The sequence below is a fragment of the Brassica napus genome, chromosome C6 (genome assembly GCF_020379485.1).
Source record: "Brassica napus cultivar Da-Ae chromosome C6, Da-Ae, whole genome shotgun sequence".
In the NCBI taxonomy this organism is placed as follows: domain Eukaryota; kingdom Viridiplantae; phylum Streptophyta; class Magnoliopsida; order Brassicales; family Brassicaceae; genus Brassica; species Brassica napus.
The window spans coordinates 3,005,052-3,023,815 of NC_063449.1; the positions used below are offsets into that span (position 1 = coordinate 3,005,052).

Sequence of the window (18,764 nt, forward strand, 5' to 3'; positions counted from 1 at the left end):
AGTAAATGAGGATCCTCCTGATCCAATGGTTTCTGGTGCATGGTACGAACTTGCAAAACTCCTCCTGGACTCCTAGAATATCTCCTGATTGGTTGAAATGATCTCCTGGTCGCCAATGTCTGGTTTGAAGCTGATTGAACCGGTTAGCTTCCAATTGAGGCAAGTGTAGAACTGGATTGACCGGTTTTGGAGATTGGATCATAACTTCATAATTCTGTGGCCATTTCTCCTGATCTTGGGCTTTCTGGAAAGCTGATAAACTCCTCTTGACTCCTATGATGGGCTTTGAAATCTCCTTCTAAAGTCGGGTACTCGCAGATGGATGGACTGGAAAACCTCTGACTTGTAAAATTCATAACTTCTTGCTCCATGAATATTTTGGACTGATTCCAAATGGGCTGGACTCCTTCTTGAGTGTAGAGTCCATTAAAATTTTCCTCGTGACTTAAACCCTCCTGGTTTGTAAGATACGGTATTTTTAGTGCACATGTGTTCTGCTTGGCGCCTTGGCTGGTTGAGTAGGGCTTTGGGTTGACCTCCGGTTCAGTTGCTGATCTGATGACCACATCACTACAGATCTACAAAGATCGCCAACGAAGAGACGAAAGGCACCGACCGCCCACAAACCCGACTCCATTGGCTGGCCCTAGCTCGAACACGTCGCCGTCACACCAGATCTGTCACCACGCAAGCCAAGCTTCCCGGATCCGCGAATAGAGAAGAGACTTGAGGTGGCGAATCAGACCAAGAGTTTCGACAAGGACTGCATGGAGAAGGAAGAAAGCCGATGGAGCAAAGAGAAAAGAGAACAAGGAGCTCCCAACGACGGCCTACGGAACCACCGCCGTCGGAGCTGGAAGAAATAAGGCGACGTTAGGGTTTCAGAAGAGAGTGTTTAGAGAGAGAAAAGAAAGAGTCGATTATATCTATATATTAAACAAAGTGTTTCTTGTAATTCTTATTTGAATTTTTTCTATGTTCTTTATATTTCGCTGAACCTTATTAATAATATATTTTTAATTTGGTTAATTATTATTATGGTTTAACATTTCAACGATAGTTCTACTCTCAATTTTAATGTTTCTATAGTGTGCGTTGTTTTAAACTGAAATTAATTCATATTCGTTATTTGTAGTTATGTTAATATATTTTTTTATTAGTTATAGTATATAGCTTTAATGTCCTTGGCTAAAAGCATTCTACAAAACTATAGTATAATATAGTTTTAATTTGGATTTCCATATTTAATGCAAACGTAGTGGGGTCTAGGAGATGAATGGTGTTCTTTTGTTGCTGTTAGAATACGTTATTGTTTTCAAAGTTTTGATTTATTGTGGGAAGTTTAAATCTGTATTTTTTTTGTGTATAGTATTTGATTTATGAATTATTGCGTAATTATTGTATAGGGATTTTGTTGGGGTCAAAATCGGTCACGGCGGAATCAATGTCTGAAAGTCCGTGTTGAGGTCGAAAACGGTTGCAACGAAGTTAACGTCAAAATCCCCGAAGAAGAAAACGTAGAAACCTTCTTCGACAAATACTTTTTCGAAATAGATTCTTCTTTATGAAAAGCTTTGCTGAAGAAACGCGAGTCATCGGACAAGAGCTCGAAGAGGGTCGCTACGCAGCAACCGAACGCATGTTCCGAAACGTCGATACGACATCAGTCCATTGCGTTCTCGTCTACCCTTCGATGCTATCTCCCGAAGACCGTAGCGAACCCATTTCACGATTCCCCGCCATTCTAAGTTATCGATCAAACTTTACCGTAAAAACCGCGGAAAGTTCGTTCTTTATCGAAAGAAGCCGTAATAAACGCTTCGAGTCGGAAGACGGCCCAAAGGGACCTAAGACATGACTCGAGTCCCATCTTACGATTTCTTAACCAACAGCCCGTAAGCCGCATGACGGTTTACGCTTGGTTCGCAAGGAAAGATAAATGTCAAGTTTCCGCAGATAAATACGAAATTTTGAAGATAATTACGAAGATCGGAAAAAATGGAATAACTCCATTTTTATGCTATGGCGACTTAAGGGCAGAAGGGGAAAAGCGTAAACCGACCTTGGAGCTAGTATATAAGGAGTCCTAGGCGAGAGGCTTGGAGGCGGAATTTTTTCACAGCAAACTTAGCACTTAGAGCGATTTTAGGCAATTTTCCGTTTTTGTTATTCGAGCTGCGACTCAATTAGGTTTTTGCCGTCTTAGGATTTTAGAACTAGGAATCTCGCCGACAGCTCTCGTAGCCCAAGCAATTACCTTGTTGTAAACGCTCAAACGCAGATTCAGAATAAGAACTATCTTGCTCTCTTTTTCGATTTCTTATTTTATTACTGTTCTCGTTTCGTGTTCTGATTGCTTGGCGTGTGGTATTAGCAGATATCCGGGACCTCTGGGAAATTAGGGTTCTCCTACTTTCCTTATTTAAACGGAAATCGACAGTGCGAATTTCGGTTCCCACAGTTTGGCGCTAGAAGGAGGGGGGTACGGATCAATCTAACTCTCAGCCACAAAACGCTAGATCAAAACAATGTTTGGAAACACGAAAGACAAAATCGTAGTTTGCAATAACGCTGGCAAGACAACTCCAACTGCCACTGCGCCTACGGCGAACGCTTAGGCAAACGCCACAGTTCTTGAGAAAATCAAAAACCTAGCCGCGACTCTTCGCCATGGGAAGTGCAACGAAAAAAGCTCGCGATTTCCCTGTCTAAACTAAAGGGAAACGATAAATTTTATCAAACCCCGTAAGTTTGTCTCATTTCCGAACTAAAGAAGTTTCAATGCGTATGAGTTTTACCAAAACACTTTTTCCGAAAACTTTTCGGAAGGTAAAACTTGTTCTCCCAAAAATCGCAGAAAACCCCTATGTTAATCGCGGAAAAAGGAAGCGCAGCAAATCGATTACACAGCTACGTAGCGACCGAGCTCTAGCTAAGCTCGGTCGCTATGTAGCGACCGAGCACGCACAAGGCTCGGTCGCTTCGTAGCGACCGAACGCGCACACAGCTCGGTCGCTACGTAGCGACCAAGCACGCACACAGCTCGGTCGCTACGTAGTGACTGAGCACGCACACAGCTCGGTCGCTACGTAGCGACCGAGCACGCACACGGCTCGGTCGCTATGTAGCGAACGAGCTCAAGCCAACTCTCCACTCGCTACGTAGTGTCCTGCAAGGCCTCAGAAAGGTCCTCCTTTGTGTTCTCGTTTGAATTCTCATCGAAACGCTTTTCGTTTCGTCTCAATCGGAGTTTCCGTTGAGATTTTACGACGAAAACAAGTAGGACTCTTCTTGGCTTGCTTCCACTCGCTACGTAGTGACCTGTCTGACCTTCACTCGCTACATAGCGACCTGTCAGGCCTCAGAAAGGTCCTCCTTTAGGTTCTCTTTTGAATCCTCATCGAAACACTTTTCGTTTCGTCTCAATTGGAGTTTCCGTTGAGATTTTACGACGAAAACAAGTAGGACTCTTCTCGGCTTGCTTCCACTCGCTACGTAGCGACCTGTCAAACCTTCACTCGCTACATAGCGACCTGTCAGGCCTCATAAAGGTCCTCCTTTAGGTTCTCTTTTGAATCCTCATCGAAACGCTTTTCGTTTCGTCTCAATCGGAGTTTCCGTTGAGATTTTATGACGAAAACAAGTAGGACTCTTCTTGGCTTGCTTCCACTCGCTACGTAGCGACCTGTCTGACCTTCACTCGCTACATAGCAACCTGTCAGGCCTCAGAAAGGTCCTCCTTTAGGTTCTCTTTTGAATCCTCATCGAAACGTTTTTCGTTTCGTCTCAATCGGAGTTTCCGTTGAGATTTCATGACAAAAACAAGTAGGACTCGTCTAAACTCCTTCGCTTGCTCCTACTCGGCCTTACCTCCATCTTTGTGTTCTCCTTCAAATCTCGATCGAAACGTTTCTTGTTTCGTCTTGATTGGAGTTACCATTGAAGCTTTACAATAAAAAAAACCCGCAAAGACTTGTTTTCTCGCTTGGATTCAGATTAATCGTATAAAACGGCAACGGTTAACTTAACACCTTAGCCGCCTCAACTATACGATTACGTTGAACCTTTTTATAAAAATTAACGTCGTATCTAAGGAGAAGATAAAAGTCAAGTTTAAAGGATAAAGACCAATATCGAAAATGGCGAACATACACGAGAAGAGGAAGGGGAAATAATCAAGCAAAACTGAGAAGAGACAAAACAGCGTCTTCGAGAGAACTAAGGTATTTTCGACTTGAGATTTTTGAAATCAGACTTGGAATTTTCAAATTACTAAGAAATAAAAACGCCTTTGAGACTGCCATAGAACTTTAGGGAACGTAAAACCTAGGTGGATAGTCTAACGAACTAAGTCTTAGGCGATTTTTCTTGTCTCGATATATCGTTCCATAACTGTTCAGCCAGATCTTGCAAACCGATCTAAACTCTCCAAAAATCGAGAAACGATCGCCACGCATATCAAGCTCGCTTCCTAAAGTGAGAAAAAAACTAGAGACATGAATGTCGTCTTAAAACTGATTCGTTTCTAGCAATTTTCTCGGAACCGACATATTCCAAGTCATCAAAGTGGAAACAAATCAAATCACAGTCCAAGCGTCATCTTTAAATCGTCCAGGATTATTGATCATTTCAAACCTTAGAAGAAGAAACGTACACAACCCTTCAAAGTATCGGTTCAACTGTTTTCTTTCGTAAAAAAAAGGGAGTAGGTACGTATACTATACTCGTATACTCCCAAACTTCAAAAACTTTTGCAAATCGTCAAGAAAACGATTTTGTCAAAGCAAATCGTCTCAAATAGACAAACGACAATCTAAAATTCGTCTAAACGCTAGCAACATATCCAGACGATCATGAACATAATCTCAAAGACTATACATCATTTCTTGTCGCAATCATGCGTACAGAAAACATGTACCAATATCAAACTGAAACTCGACGATTAGCCAAAGTATTGAAGCCCTTTCCAGTTTTAGAAAGCTAGTTGCGTTTAAAAATTTCTACGAGAAATCTTCATTCACCAAAGCATTTCTTTCAGTTTCCGTGGTACCAAGTGAGCCACGGAAAAGCATCGAAAACATTTGTGACGAAGAAAACTCGAGAATAGATGTAGCATCGTGCACAAAGAGACGCTTTCTTCCCGATGGTGGCTAGATCCACCTCTGGTCGACCAATTCGTTCCAGAAACGAATGTGTCATGAGAATCCTTTCATAAAACCAATGAAAAACGTTCTGCAACTAGATCGTAATGAAATAAACTTCGGTAACACTCCATGAGTAACTCCAAGCAACTTTCACCAAGGATCAAAATCACGGCAGAAACGTTTCTTGTGAAACCCACAGAAACAACGCTACTTTAACATATGTTTACGTATCACCGATCTACAAACTTCGTAAAACCGGTCCCCGTTACTTACGCGAAAAATCCTTCGTACAATCAGACCAAGTCTTACGAAGAAACTTTCTAAAGTTAACATAACATGCTCTATGAAGAACCATGCGGCTCGCTGGCTTCTTCTTTTCTTTTCCCTCGGTCACATCCGAGAAGGCAGTCGTCCCGCCATTGACTCCACACTGGTTATGTAGCAAACCTCTTGGGCTTCGTCTTCCTCAAGCAAAAAAAAATCGATTTTCATAAGACTATAGGTCACATTGTACGAAATATTCGTCGTATAACTGAAACCTAGAGCAGAGAATCGTTTTCTACGACTATCGGCCATATTAGCATGGATAACCCCGGCAAACTTGGCCTATCAATCTCAACAAGCTCTCTTTGGCCCTCGGTCAATTACGCCTTCCACTAAAGGTCCAAACCAATATTTGCCATCCCCTTTAAGGACGATCGTAAACTAACATGACCTTAAATGTTAAAGTACCATGGTCTAATCCTTGACCTACAACATCCTTGGCTATCTGAGTGAACACATCTCTCACGCCAAGCCAAACTATTTGAGAAACCATAGCTCCATCACTTAACGGGTAAACGACAATCTCGATTTGTCTAAAAACATCGTGTGACTATTAAGAGAATAATTATCGTATAGCCTACAGTCGGAAGTCATATGATAAATTCTTCGTAACGAAACTCAGTCCTAACAACCAAATGGTTAAAGGAGGATTTAAACTTTTCAAAAATTGACCGAGTTCAATACGCTCCACAATTCACTTTAAGCCCGCAACGTTTTACCCATAATACGCGGCATGTAAGGAAAAATCCATAACAAAGCTTCTAGAGTTATACGAAACATCCTAAAAAAAATGCACGAAATAGATCTCGGAAGGCCAACACTTCACAAAGCACTATGAAGGAAAACGCTTCTTCCCATGAAAAAATTTACGCGACACCTCAGTCCTAATTCCTCGATCGCAAATCAAATTATTAGCATCCAAATAGGAACAAAAAATTTGGCTGCGAACATCCGTAGTCAAACAAGAACGTTTCTCAAACGCAGGGCTAAGACTAAACCCTTCCAACATCGCAAAACATCTTCAAGCCCGCGAACATTTCAAGCAAGAAACGCGGCATACGAAAGAATAGCAAATCTTCAGCCTTATGAGACGTCGCAGACGCCTGAAGATTCGTTCTTCGACGAAATTTCCTTCCTCGATAAAAACACTTTCTTGGAAGACCAGACAGTCATACGCACTAACATCTTCTCAAAACATATCCTTCGCAAAGACTCGAAACGGTATTTTTTACCATTAAGTTTGTTGCTGATGACAACGAACTTTTAACGTCCTAAACAGACTTAGCCATCTCGTGGAGATCATTCTCGTACATCCGACACAAGGATAATAGCGCTATAAAAGAAACCCAAAACTTTTGGTCAGCACTTCCAGGAGGCTTAAAAATTGTCCTTGGAGAGATGCTCGGTTCCAACCATACAAGTCGTATAAGCCGAGAACCTATCGCGGACTTTAAATCGGTATGCAATCAGGATGAAACTGAAACGGGATACGTAAGTCGAATTAGTCATCGCACCCTCTAAAACCAGGAGTAAACATAGGTCTTGCCCTAAACCCAGCGCATTGGTCTCTAACATCTCTCGGCATAGTATCAAAAACCTTGATACGAGATCCCAAAATTTGTCTCTTTGCCAATATTCGAGCGTCTTCAGAAATCCCGCAAGATTTACACACTGCGGAAAACTCTCGAAACAGATCACGGATATAGCAGTTCACACAGAGTTAGATTACGAGATGACAACTCGTAGTGTTCCTTCTACACGCATATAAAATGCCATCGGCAGCAACACGCCTGAAAACCGCTACATAAAAACTAGACCGTAAAGGTCTCGCTGGAAAACAAGTCATAAGAACCTTAACTCCAAGACGAACTACGAAAGGCTTGATCCCTTCAACAAGGGTACGTAGGCAGCCGTCATAAGGCGCAGCCCCAATCTAATCGCGTTCTACTCTTAGAAGAGCGAGAAGACCACTTACCACGAACCTTTTCGACCATTAATTCCGCCTAACTCACCTAACTTGCCAAGCCACTCGCTAAAACCTCACGCTAGAAACTCATGGTTCTAACGAGCTGGGGGGCTAACTGTTGGGGTCAAAATCGGTCACGACGGAATCAATGTCTGAAAGTTCGTGTTGAGGTCGAAAACGGTTGCAACGAAGTTAACGTCAAAATCCCCGAAGAAGAAAACGTAGAAACTTTCTTCGACAAATACTTTTTCGAAATAGATTCTTCTTTACGAAAAGCTTTGCGGAAGGAACGCGAGTCATCAGACAAGAGCTCGAAGAGGGTCGCTACGCAGCAACCGAACGCATGTTCCGCTCGGTCATCCTCCACGACATTCCCATTTTCATCTACGAGTTGTGTTAACCAATTCCTAGCTCTTCTCTGCTTCACCAACGCATGGAAATATTTTGAGTTCGTATCACCTTCCCTTAACCAGAGAACCCTACTTTTCTGTCTCCAAAACATCTCTTATGCCTTAAGAGCAGTAGATAATTCCTTTAGAGCATCTGCTATTTCCTCAGAGGTAGCATCATCATTCGAGTATAGGTCCTCCACCTTCTCTTTAAGCTCCTCTACTAACTTCGCGGAATTCACATTGTTTTGCCTCCTCCATTGACTTAAAGCTTTTCTACAACTAGCAATGTGTTCCATTATATTCGCCTCAGGAGGCAAATCCTCCGACTTCCATCCTTTGAGGATGATTTGCCTTAGTTCCTCGTTATCCAGCCAGCGTTTGTAAAATTTAAATTTCTTTTTCCTCCTCACTGGCTTTGTTAGAATATCTGCTAGGACTGGACGATGATCCGAACCCCAAAGCCTGAGATACCTGACAGCTGAATGGGGAAACTTTTCATGCCAATCCTCATTCCCCACTGCTATATCTAAACGACATCTAACAGTCGTCCCTCCTGATCTTTTCCCTACCCATGATAGCATATTTCCAGTAAATGGAAATTCCAGCATGCCACAGTCACTCAGCATTTGCTTGAATGGTAAGAAGGAACTATCAGAGCGCCTTCTACCTCCTTCCTTCTCACTATGATCAGTTATTTCGTTAAAATCACATATCATGAACCAATGTCCATTTCGTGTTGTTGAGAAACGCGTAAGACGTTCCCAAACCTGATCCCTACGTTCTAGAACATGGTCTCCATAAACAAATATCATAAAGACTTTTATTCCATCAATGACAGCCTCAATGTCTATCATTCTATTATTTGAAAATAAAACATTAATTTGAAATTTATCCATAAATAAAAGAGCTAAACCTCCGCTAAGGCCAAGTGACTCAACGGTAAACAAGTGGTCAAATCCTAAGTCGGCCTGAATGTTTTGCAACAACAGCCTCCTATTCTTCGTCTCAGAAAGAAACACGAGTCCTGGGCGATGCTTCTGACACATCTCCGTAAGGCATCGAACTGTGAGGTCGTTTCCAATCCCTCGACAGTTCCAACTGAGCGTCCTCATATATACTTATGTGATGAGTTTTTGGAACCCATCACCCCATCACCTTTAGACACACCTTTAGACCCACTACCTCTTTGCTTCCTTGAACTCTGATAATGTCGCTTTGACCTGCTCGAGTCTCTAGCCATATGAGCTCCTTGAGACGAAGAGGAAGACTTTCGAGGAGATCCCCGACGAAGAATCTCAAATTTTTTATGTTGAAAGCTCAATGGGACATTTGCTTTAGTACCTTGTCGACTGCTCTTCGACACTTTAGTACTCGGCCCTGAGCTCCCATGCTCCGTAGTCCTCATGCTCACAACCGGCTGCGCCTCACTGTCTTCCATCTCTTTGAGATCTAAACCAAGTAAATCCTCATCATGCATGTCACACTCCATTATCCCATCATCCTGATTATCTTCCATATCCATGTCATTCAGAGCACCAATAATCTGATTGTCTCCAGCTACGGCTACCGGATCGTGGTCACTAAGGGTCGTGAAAGAGAGAGAACTGTTAGGAAATATGCGGTCAAATTTTGCGGAAAACAAGAATTTATGGGAGCGGGAAAACACACACAAAATTGTTAACAGATTTCGGTCAATGTTGCCTACGTCTCCGGACCTGCTACAGATCTTTTATTATCAACCCGGGAAATTTTACAAACTCTCAACTCACACCCGATCCCAAATACACTCAAGAAATTATTCGTAATTTCTTAAAGAGAAAGATTTTCTCACAAGAAAGATATATTTTTTTTTCTTTTTTTTCTCTCTTGCACTCTCTCTCTTCTTCTCTTCTCTTGTTCTCTCTTACTTTGTTTTTCTTGTTTGGGATGAATTTCCCCTTCTCCTTCATGCATGTATTTATAGGAGGGGGATTTGTGAGTTGGTGGTGAGTTGGTGTAACAACCAAACTTACCAACCAAAAACCAAAAAAACGTGTTCCTTTTTTGATCAACAATCTCCCACTTGAAGACTGATTTCAATCTGTCTTCACACTTTGATCGATGTAGCAGGTCTTCTCAGCTTGTTACTCTGACAAGCCAATTGAGGTTACACACAACCTCAGCTTATCATACGGCACGACCTTCGTTAGCATGTCTGCCGGATTCTTGCTTCCTGGGATCTTCTCAAGCACCAACATTTCATCTTCCAACGCTGATCTGATGAAATGATATCGACGATGTATGTGCTTCGTCCGAGCATGGTAAACTGGATTCTTTGCCAAGTCGATGGCACTCTTACTATCACAGTACAACACACTTTTCTCTTGGCCATGGCCTAGCTCCTCTAGAAAAGACTGTAGCCATATCATCTCTTTTGTTGCCTCCGTTACCGCAACATACTCAGCTTCACAGCTTGATAGAGATACAATTTTCTGCAACTTTGAAACCCAACAAATTGCAGTACCGCCAAAGGTGTAGACATACCCGGTTGTGCTCTTCGTGCTGTCAATGTCACCTCCATTGTCAGCATCAACATATCCCTGCAATCCCGTCTTAGACTTCGTGAAACGTAGCGATAAACTTGGATTTCCTTTTAGATATCTGAAAATCCACTTAACGGCTTCCCAATGTTCCTTCCCTGGATTGCTCATAAATCTGCTAACGACTCCCACTGCATGTGTAATGTCTGGCCTTGTACATATCATCGCGTACATCAGGCTTCCTATAGCAGAAGCATATGGAACTTTATCCATACATGCCATCTCATCTTCCGTCTTTGGAGACTGTTCTCTGGATAACCGAAACTGACTTGCCAGGGGAGTACTAACTGGCTTCGCGTCATCCATTTTAAACCTCTTGAGGACTTTCTTCACATACTCCTCTTGTGATAGCATAAGACCTTCCTTGCTCCTACTGATTCTCATCCCTAGAATATGTCTTGCTTCTCCAAGGTCTTTCATCGCAAACTCTTCTGAGAGTTTCGTCTTCAAGCTATTGATCTCGTGCAAGTCTACTCCTACTATCAGCATGTCATCGACATATAGGAGCAATATCAAGTAGGACTCTTCAAGCGTCTTGAAGTAACAACAGTGGTCAGCTTCACACCTCAAGAAACCAACGCCTTTAATAAAGTTGTCGAACCGTTTATACCACTGTCTTGGAGCTTGTTTTAAGCCGTACAAACTCCTTTTCAGCTTGCAAACAAGGCTTTCCTTCCCTTTGATCTCAAAGCCTTCGGGTTGCTTCATATAAATTTCCTCATCCAAATCACCGTGAAGAAATGCCGTCTTCACATCCATCTGTTGAAGATGCAGATCTTCTTGTGCTACCAGCCCAAGAACCGTTCTAATGGTCACCATCTTGACTACAGGAGAGAAGATTTCGGTGTAGTCAACACCTTCTTTTTGTTGGAATCCCTTCACAACAAGCCTCGCTTTATAGCACTTATTCCCATCAGGTTCTTCTTTTATTCGGTAGACCCACTTGTTATGCAATGCCTTTTTCTCCTTAGGCAAATCTGCTAACTCCCACGTGTGATTGGATAACAACGAGTCCATCTCGTCGTTCATTGCAAGCTCCCACTTGATCGACTCATCAACTTGCATAGCTTCCTCATAACATTCAGGCTCGCCTCTGTCTATGAGCAGAATGTAGTTGAGCGATGGAGAGAATTTTACTGGCTTTCTGATGATTCTGCTTGACCGTCGTAACTCCGTGACTGGTGTATATGGGACCACTTCAGAATCATCACTTTCTTCAGCCTCACCACTCTCGTCTTGAGAGATTTCTTCTTCTGCTGTTGCGGTATCCTGTGGCAACTCCGGTGTCAGGATATCTTCTAAGTCAACAGCTCCAGGCTCTTTCTTCTCCGAGCCTTCTCTTAGCTTATCCTTGTACAACGCTTCTTCGTTGAACACAACATTTTTGCTGCGGATGATCTTCCGATTTTCGTCATCCCAAAACCGGTAACCAAACTCCGTGTCACCATAACCGATGAAGTAACACTTTTTAGACTTCGAGTCAAGTTTACTTCTTGCAGCATCGTCAATGTGAACATAAGCTAAGCAACCAAACACCTTTAGATAAGAAAGGTTTACTTTCTTTCCGCTCCAAACTTCTTTAGGGATCTTAAATCCCAACGGCACAGACGGTCCTCTGTTGATTAAGTAGGCTGCAGTACTGATTGCATCTGCCCAAAACGTCTTTGGTAATCCACAGTGCAATCTCATGCTCCTTGCACGCTCGTTCAAGGTTCGGTTCATCCTTTCCGCTATTCCATTCTGTTGAGGCGTTCCAGGACTAGTCTTCTCCATCTTGATCCCATTATCAGCGCAGTATCTCGTGAACTCGCCGCTGATATACTCACCACCATTATCAGACCTTAGACACTTCAACTTGAGATTCGTCTCAACCTCAACCATGGTTTTCCATCTCTTGAAAACCGAGAACACTTCATATTTGTTCTTCATGAAGTAGACCCACACCTTTCTTGTGGAGTCGTCGATAAAGGTCACATAGTAGTACGAACCTCCCAGCGATGCAACAGGAGCGGGTTCCCACACGTCAGTGTGTACCAGCTCTAACTTCTCAGATTTTGGCTCTCTTCCTCCTTTAGAGAAACTAACTCGTTTCTGTTTCCCAAGGATGCAACTTTCACACATCTGATGATCCACCGTCTTCAGATCCGGAAGAGCGCCATTTTCCACCATGAGTTTCATCCCTTTCTCACTCATGTGCCCCAACCTACAATGCCACAACTTGGTATGTTTGGCATTCTCGACAACAGCAACAGTGTCTTGATAACTCGTCGTCATATAAAGAGTGCCTCTTTTATGACCTCTAGCCACCACCATGGAACCTTTCTTGACTCTCCAGGCTCCACCACCAAAATTAACATCGTGCCCCATATCATCAAGTTGACCTACTGAAATCAGATTTTGCATCAACTTTGGCACATGTCTGACCTTGGTAATCTTCCACACACGTCCGTCTGACATTTTCAGGTTGATATCTCCAATACCAACTATGTCCAAAGGTAACCCATCAGCAAGATATACCTTTCCGTAATTTCCCGCAACATAATTTTCCATGATGTTATGGTGCGGTGTGGTGTGGAACGACGCTCCTGAGTCAAGCACCCATGAATCGACTGGGCTATCGACATAGGAGATTGACGCTTTGGTGGTATTTGCAGTTGCATCACGAGCTTCAATTTTCCTCGGGGAATCAATAGACACTACCAATGCATCAGCGATTTCACGTGTCACTACATTGGCTCCGCCTCTAGTGTTGTCTTCCTTCTTCGGTGGTGCTCGGCAATTCTTCTTAATGTGACCTGTCTTTCCACAATTCCAGCATTCTGCAGGCTGTCTGAATTTGGACTGGCCCCATCCATTCCTTGACTTCGATCTGCCATTACTCCGGTTATTTCTATCTGGGTTTCTCCCTCTGTTTTCCACGTTGAAAGCAGAGCTCGTTGATGCCTCCCCAGAGTCTATCCTTCGAACTTCCTCACCAAGGATATGATCTCTAACATCATTGAATTTGAGCTTTTGAGTACCCACAGAATTACTAACCACTGCCCTCATCGGCTCCCAACTATTTGGCAGAGATGCCAACAAAATCAGTGCTAGCACTTCATCATCAAACTCGATTTCAACCGATGACAGTTGGTTGACAATCGTGTTGAACTCGTTCACATGTGCGGCAACCAGGCCACCTTCTTCCATGTTCAAATGAAAGAGTTTCTTCATGAGAAATACCTTATTGTTTGCCGAAGGTTTCTCATACATATCAGAGAGAACTTTCATGAGCCCTTCCGTGGTCTTCTCCTTCGCAACGTTGTGAGCAACGTTTTTCGACAGTGTTAACCTTATAACACCCAGAACTTGTCTGTCAAGGAGCTCCCACTCATCCTGATCCATCTTCTCAGGCTTCTTGCTCAGTGGTTGATGAAGCTTCTTTCCGTACAGATAATCTTCAATTTGCATTCTCCAAAATGCATAATATGTACCGTCAAATTTCCCAATACTGTGCGCCAAACCGTCTTCACCTCCCATCGTTTCTGGAACCACCGTGTATTAGAACACCTTCGTCGACAAACCGATGTTACCGAGAAAATTCACTATTCACGAAGTACTGTTCATGTGAATAGTAACCTCGCAAAAAATTTGACCGATCTCCGTAACTAAGGCTCTGATACCAGTTGTTAGGAAATATGCGGTCAAATTTTGCGGAAAACCAGAATTTATGGGAGCGGGAAAACACACACAAAATTGTTAACAAAGTTCGGCCAATGTTGCCTACGTCTCCGGACCTGCTACAGAACTTTTATTATCAACCCGAGAAATTTTACAAACTCTCAACTCACACCCGATCCCAAATACACTCAAGAAATTATTCGTAATTTCTTAAAGAGAAAGATTTTCTCGCAAGAAAGATATTTTTTTTTTCTTTTTTTTCTCTCTTGCACTCTCTCTTCTTCTCTTCTCTTGTTCTCTCTTACTTTGTTTTTCTTGTTTGGGATGAATTTCCCCTTCTCCTTCATGCATGTATTTATAGGAGGGAGATTTGTGAGTTGGTGGTGAGTTGGTGTAACAACCAAACTTACCAACCAAAAACCAAAAAAACGTGTTCCTTTTTTGATCAACAAGAACGAGTAAGCTCTTTTGTCTGCTTTGTGACATTATCCTCCATGTCCTGGTCGACTCGAGATGGCGTAACAATAGTGCTAGCCAATCTTTTAGTGCCTCGAGCACTGATACCCTCTCCCGATCTCGCACTTTGTTTCTCATTAGCTCCATGTAGACCATTGTTGCTTGTGCCAGAAGTTTGTTCATAGGGAACAATCTTACGAGAACTTGTTGATGACGTTGTATCTATGCGCTTTGTCGGCTCCGCTTTCTCTTGCCAAGCCTGCTTCAGGCGTTCTCACTCGTGAGAGAGCAACATCAGTTGACCATACAGTTCATAGTTTTAACATCCACCGAAACAAAGAGATTAAATTAAAAATGTAAAAGATACTAAAGAGTTCAAATTATTAAGGAAAAATATGATAAAGCATCATTCGATAAGCAAAGCGGTGGGAAATTGTTTAATCCAAGTTGATCTACTATTGGCGTGCCTTTTTCTTCACGTTCTCACCGTTTGGTGGTGCCACATCTTTTGCCAACTCGGCACCTTCTCCATTGTCATCGGATCCATGGTCATCCCCCTGAAAACAATGAATGGTGTCAAATTGAAGGTGATAAATTTGTTAACATTAACACATGAAACAATACCAACACATGAACGGTGCAGTTCTTCATGAACACTTATTTATAGGTTGAGCTTGAATGTGTTATAGACGCCGTTCATGATTCTGAATAAATGAGATGGAGTGGGAGAAGAGGAGAGGTTGAGTTTAATGATAGAATTAAAGCAAAAGTTTAAGAAAAGGAGATACGTTACAGGAAAGCTCTGCGGCGACCATGGCTAAGGGAGGTTTCTATGCATTGGAGAAGAGACACCAACTCTAACTGAAATCTTGGGCCGAAATAAATACAATGATGGGCCAAATAAAAAAAACAATTACGAAACATAAGCTGTTAATGCATGAGCTGACATGTGGCGAGTTTTGGAGCATGGAAGGATGACGTGGCGCATCGTGGAGCCTTCATAGTTAACTTTATTAGTATAGATAGATATGTATTACATAAACGAGGATCTGGTATGATCTAGTGATTTATTCTTTAATAAATTAGGGGACGAAGCGCGGAGTTTGATTGCAACAAAGAAAATATTGAGGTTTGTTTGTAACTATATCGGGAATTTACAATAATGCTTAGATATGATTATTTATATTTTTTAAATTGGTAGCATACATTTTTAAGATTTTGTAGATATTTTTGTCATTTAAAAGGATTAATAAATATTTTATTCACAATATTATATTAGTTAAATTTTATAAAGTTGAATTTCAGGTATTTTTATTCGGAATATTTGATATATTTCGTGTGTGCTGAATCCATAAGATAGAATACAAATTTGTATATGTAATTAAATAAAATAACACAAAATATTGAAATGTAAAATAAAATTAGAAATGAAAATCATTTTATAGTAAAATAAAAAATAAATTGCTTTGTTTATGTTTATATTACATTTATATACAGTCTTTTTAATTTATAATTTAATAAAACTACATATTTACATAAATGTTCCTTAAATATTATTTTATTACTTATTAAATTATATTATATTTTACATATCTAACTTATCTAATTAAGAACAGAAGAGATTTATTTATTTACCATGTTTCTTCGATTTGCGATTGAAACTGTATGTGTTAATTATTTATATTTTCATTAACTTACATTGATATTTTGAATATCCGTATTATTGGTTAAATTGTTTGTTACCAAATATTATTGGCGAAGTCAAGAACTTGATTGATGGTACCATCGAATTTGTCTTAGAAACACTTTACAAAACAAGCCTAAGTTATAATCGAGTCTTAATTAAAACCAAATTGGGTTGGGTTAAGCTGGTTCAATTTGGGTATCGATCTCAAAGCTGTGTGTGAATGAGACATTGTTGAATTAAAGTAAAAAATGTATTATTCAAAGGAAATGGGAGTGTGCAAACACTATATGATATAGCCTCATATTGTGGCTTGGTACCGGAATGCAAAGATCTTAGGAATTTTGTATTATTCAGATTCATTGTTAGTAAATATTAGGAAAATATTATCAAAATTAATTTTACATTCATTAAGAAAAAGAAGTAAAAAATGTATTTATTTATTTCAAATGAAAACAAAGCGTACAAACTGATTCAACAACTTCAGAATACTTAAACAACTTAATCTGAAAATTCATTTCACCATAGGAATGGAGCATCCGTACTACTATCGCTGTGATACAGCCCAGATTGTTGGCTTAACATTCATACTCACGAAACTCTCTCACACCTAAAACCAGTTCTTTTGTGATCTTTCTTACCTCTTTGTCCCAGAAAGTATGATATGTATACAATTGCTGAATGCTCCATAGGCTTGTCCCTGCTTCTGAAGTTCATCAGTCTGAATACCAGTAAGATAAATACCTTTCTTTTTATTTCTCCAAACACATTTTAGTGAGTCCTTCGGATATTCCCCCCTTCTATATCATCCTTCCTGGTTTCTTACTTTAGCATATTGATCATGCTCTACAGAGACAGAGGACTGTTTACGACATGGAAACAACAACCTCAGGCTCCAAACGGACGCTTTCTATTTTCTGCAAACTTCTCTTAAAGTTTCCAGTTTTAAAGAGTATGGTACCATTTATTTGAAATTTGTGAGTCTCTGGTTTCATAATATCTCTCGAGAGGATATATAACAGCTCAGGTAATGTCGTTTTGCCTGCAAATTCTCAATCAGAATAACAGTTCTATTATCTATGAGCTTGATTATCCACTTGCGAAAGGTTGAAATAGGGAAAAATAGATAGACACAAACATGTTTGGATATAGATGGTGAAATTGTAGACAAAGCTTACTCGAGATTAATTGTTCTTGAGAAAGTAAGTTGAGTGTGAATCACTGACACTTTAGAAGCCTTAAAATGGTGAAATCCTTCCACAGACACAGAGTCACTGCATTATAAGAAATATATAAGAAGAAATATGAATTACCAAGATTATCAAGCCTTTGTGTATCCTAACATAATTAAATTTGAAATGGCATATCAAAATATATCTTTCAATCTACCTAACAATAGCCCATCCAAAATCCCCCCACAGACACTCACCAGTCATTTGTTGTTGCACGTGTTGTTTCCAGTACAAAACAGAGCTTACTTGATAATCAAAATGACCCGTTCGTTAAGCCTCATATTTTCTGACTCATTGCCACTGCAGAGAAAAGACACGGTTCAGTGGATGTGTTTCAGACGAATATAGAGATGACGGCGTCAGGCTTCCAGCTCGCGAATTCCATTCCTTCACCGCATTCCGTACGGATCTCAACAAAAATCCTAGAATCTGAACGAAGTGGCTTAAATTGAATAAACACAACTATTGTATAGAAACTCCGCCTACTAAATCAATCCATACAGTATCCACTGCATCATCATATATATTGTTCTTGTGTAAGTTCTCTAATTCTGATGTTGAGATCTAAAGATGATACTAACAGTAAGAAACTTATGATGGTGTTAAAATCACAAAGAAGAACTGGATTACCATGAAAAAAAAAAAGAAAGAAAGAATCTAGCTTGGTTTTACCTAGTTTAGTACATGATGACTGAACCGTCTTCGAAGAGATATAAATACGATCCTGGTTGGTCCGCGCAGTTAATCCTCCAGCAAGAGTTTATCAGCTAATATTGATTGTGAGCAAAGAAATGACGAATTTTACGACAACTTACTGGGCTCAGACAAAATCTATGTTAGCAGCCCATGAAACAAGTGATTCTAAGCCCAAAGTCATTAGAACACATTACCGAAACAGCCGAAGAAGATTTATAGCATGACACGTGGTGATTCCTGCTTCTCTGTGACGTGGCTCGATGAGAAGAGAGTAAAACTCTTTTTTATAGTACACTAGGGTCGGCCCGCCCTACGGACGGGATATACTTTACTTGTGATCTATGTTATTATTTTTTATATAATTTTGTAATTTGTGTTTTAGGTTCACATTTACTCTTTTTTATAGTACACTAGGGTCGGCCCGCCCTACGGACGGGATATACTTTACTTGTGATCTATGTTATTATTTTTTATATAATTTTGTAATTTGTGTTTTAGGTTCACATTTGCAAAAGGTGTTATATCTCAATTTTAGTGTTTGGCCCTTTTAAAATAGGAAGCTTAAGTCCGTGAAATAATCCTTATATTTTGTCTTTTAAATGTTTTTTGGGTTAATATGACAATTCTTTTT

At 40.7% G+C, this 18,764-nt stretch overlaps 1 long non-coding RNA gene across 3 annotated transcripts; it reads right to left on the reverse strand.

Moving 5' to 3' along the window:
• Positions 1-16,629: 16,629 nt before the first annotated feature.
• Positions 16,630-18,359, reverse strand: LOC106422564. 3 transcript variants are annotated; one of them, XR_001284489.3, is made up of 4 exons: positions 18,110-18,359; positions 17,635-17,866; positions 17,384-17,479; positions 16,630-17,247 (listed from the first exon to the last, which is right to left on the reverse strand). It is a non-coding gene; the product is annotated as an uncharacterized LOC106422564 (long non-coding RNA). The 3 variants fall into 3 exon arrangements; XR_001284488.3 differs by having other exon boundaries at positions 17,635-17,737; positions 18,110-18,322; XR_007325138.1 differs by having other exon boundaries at positions 17,635-18,123.
• Positions 18,360-18,764: the final 405 nt, after the last annotated feature.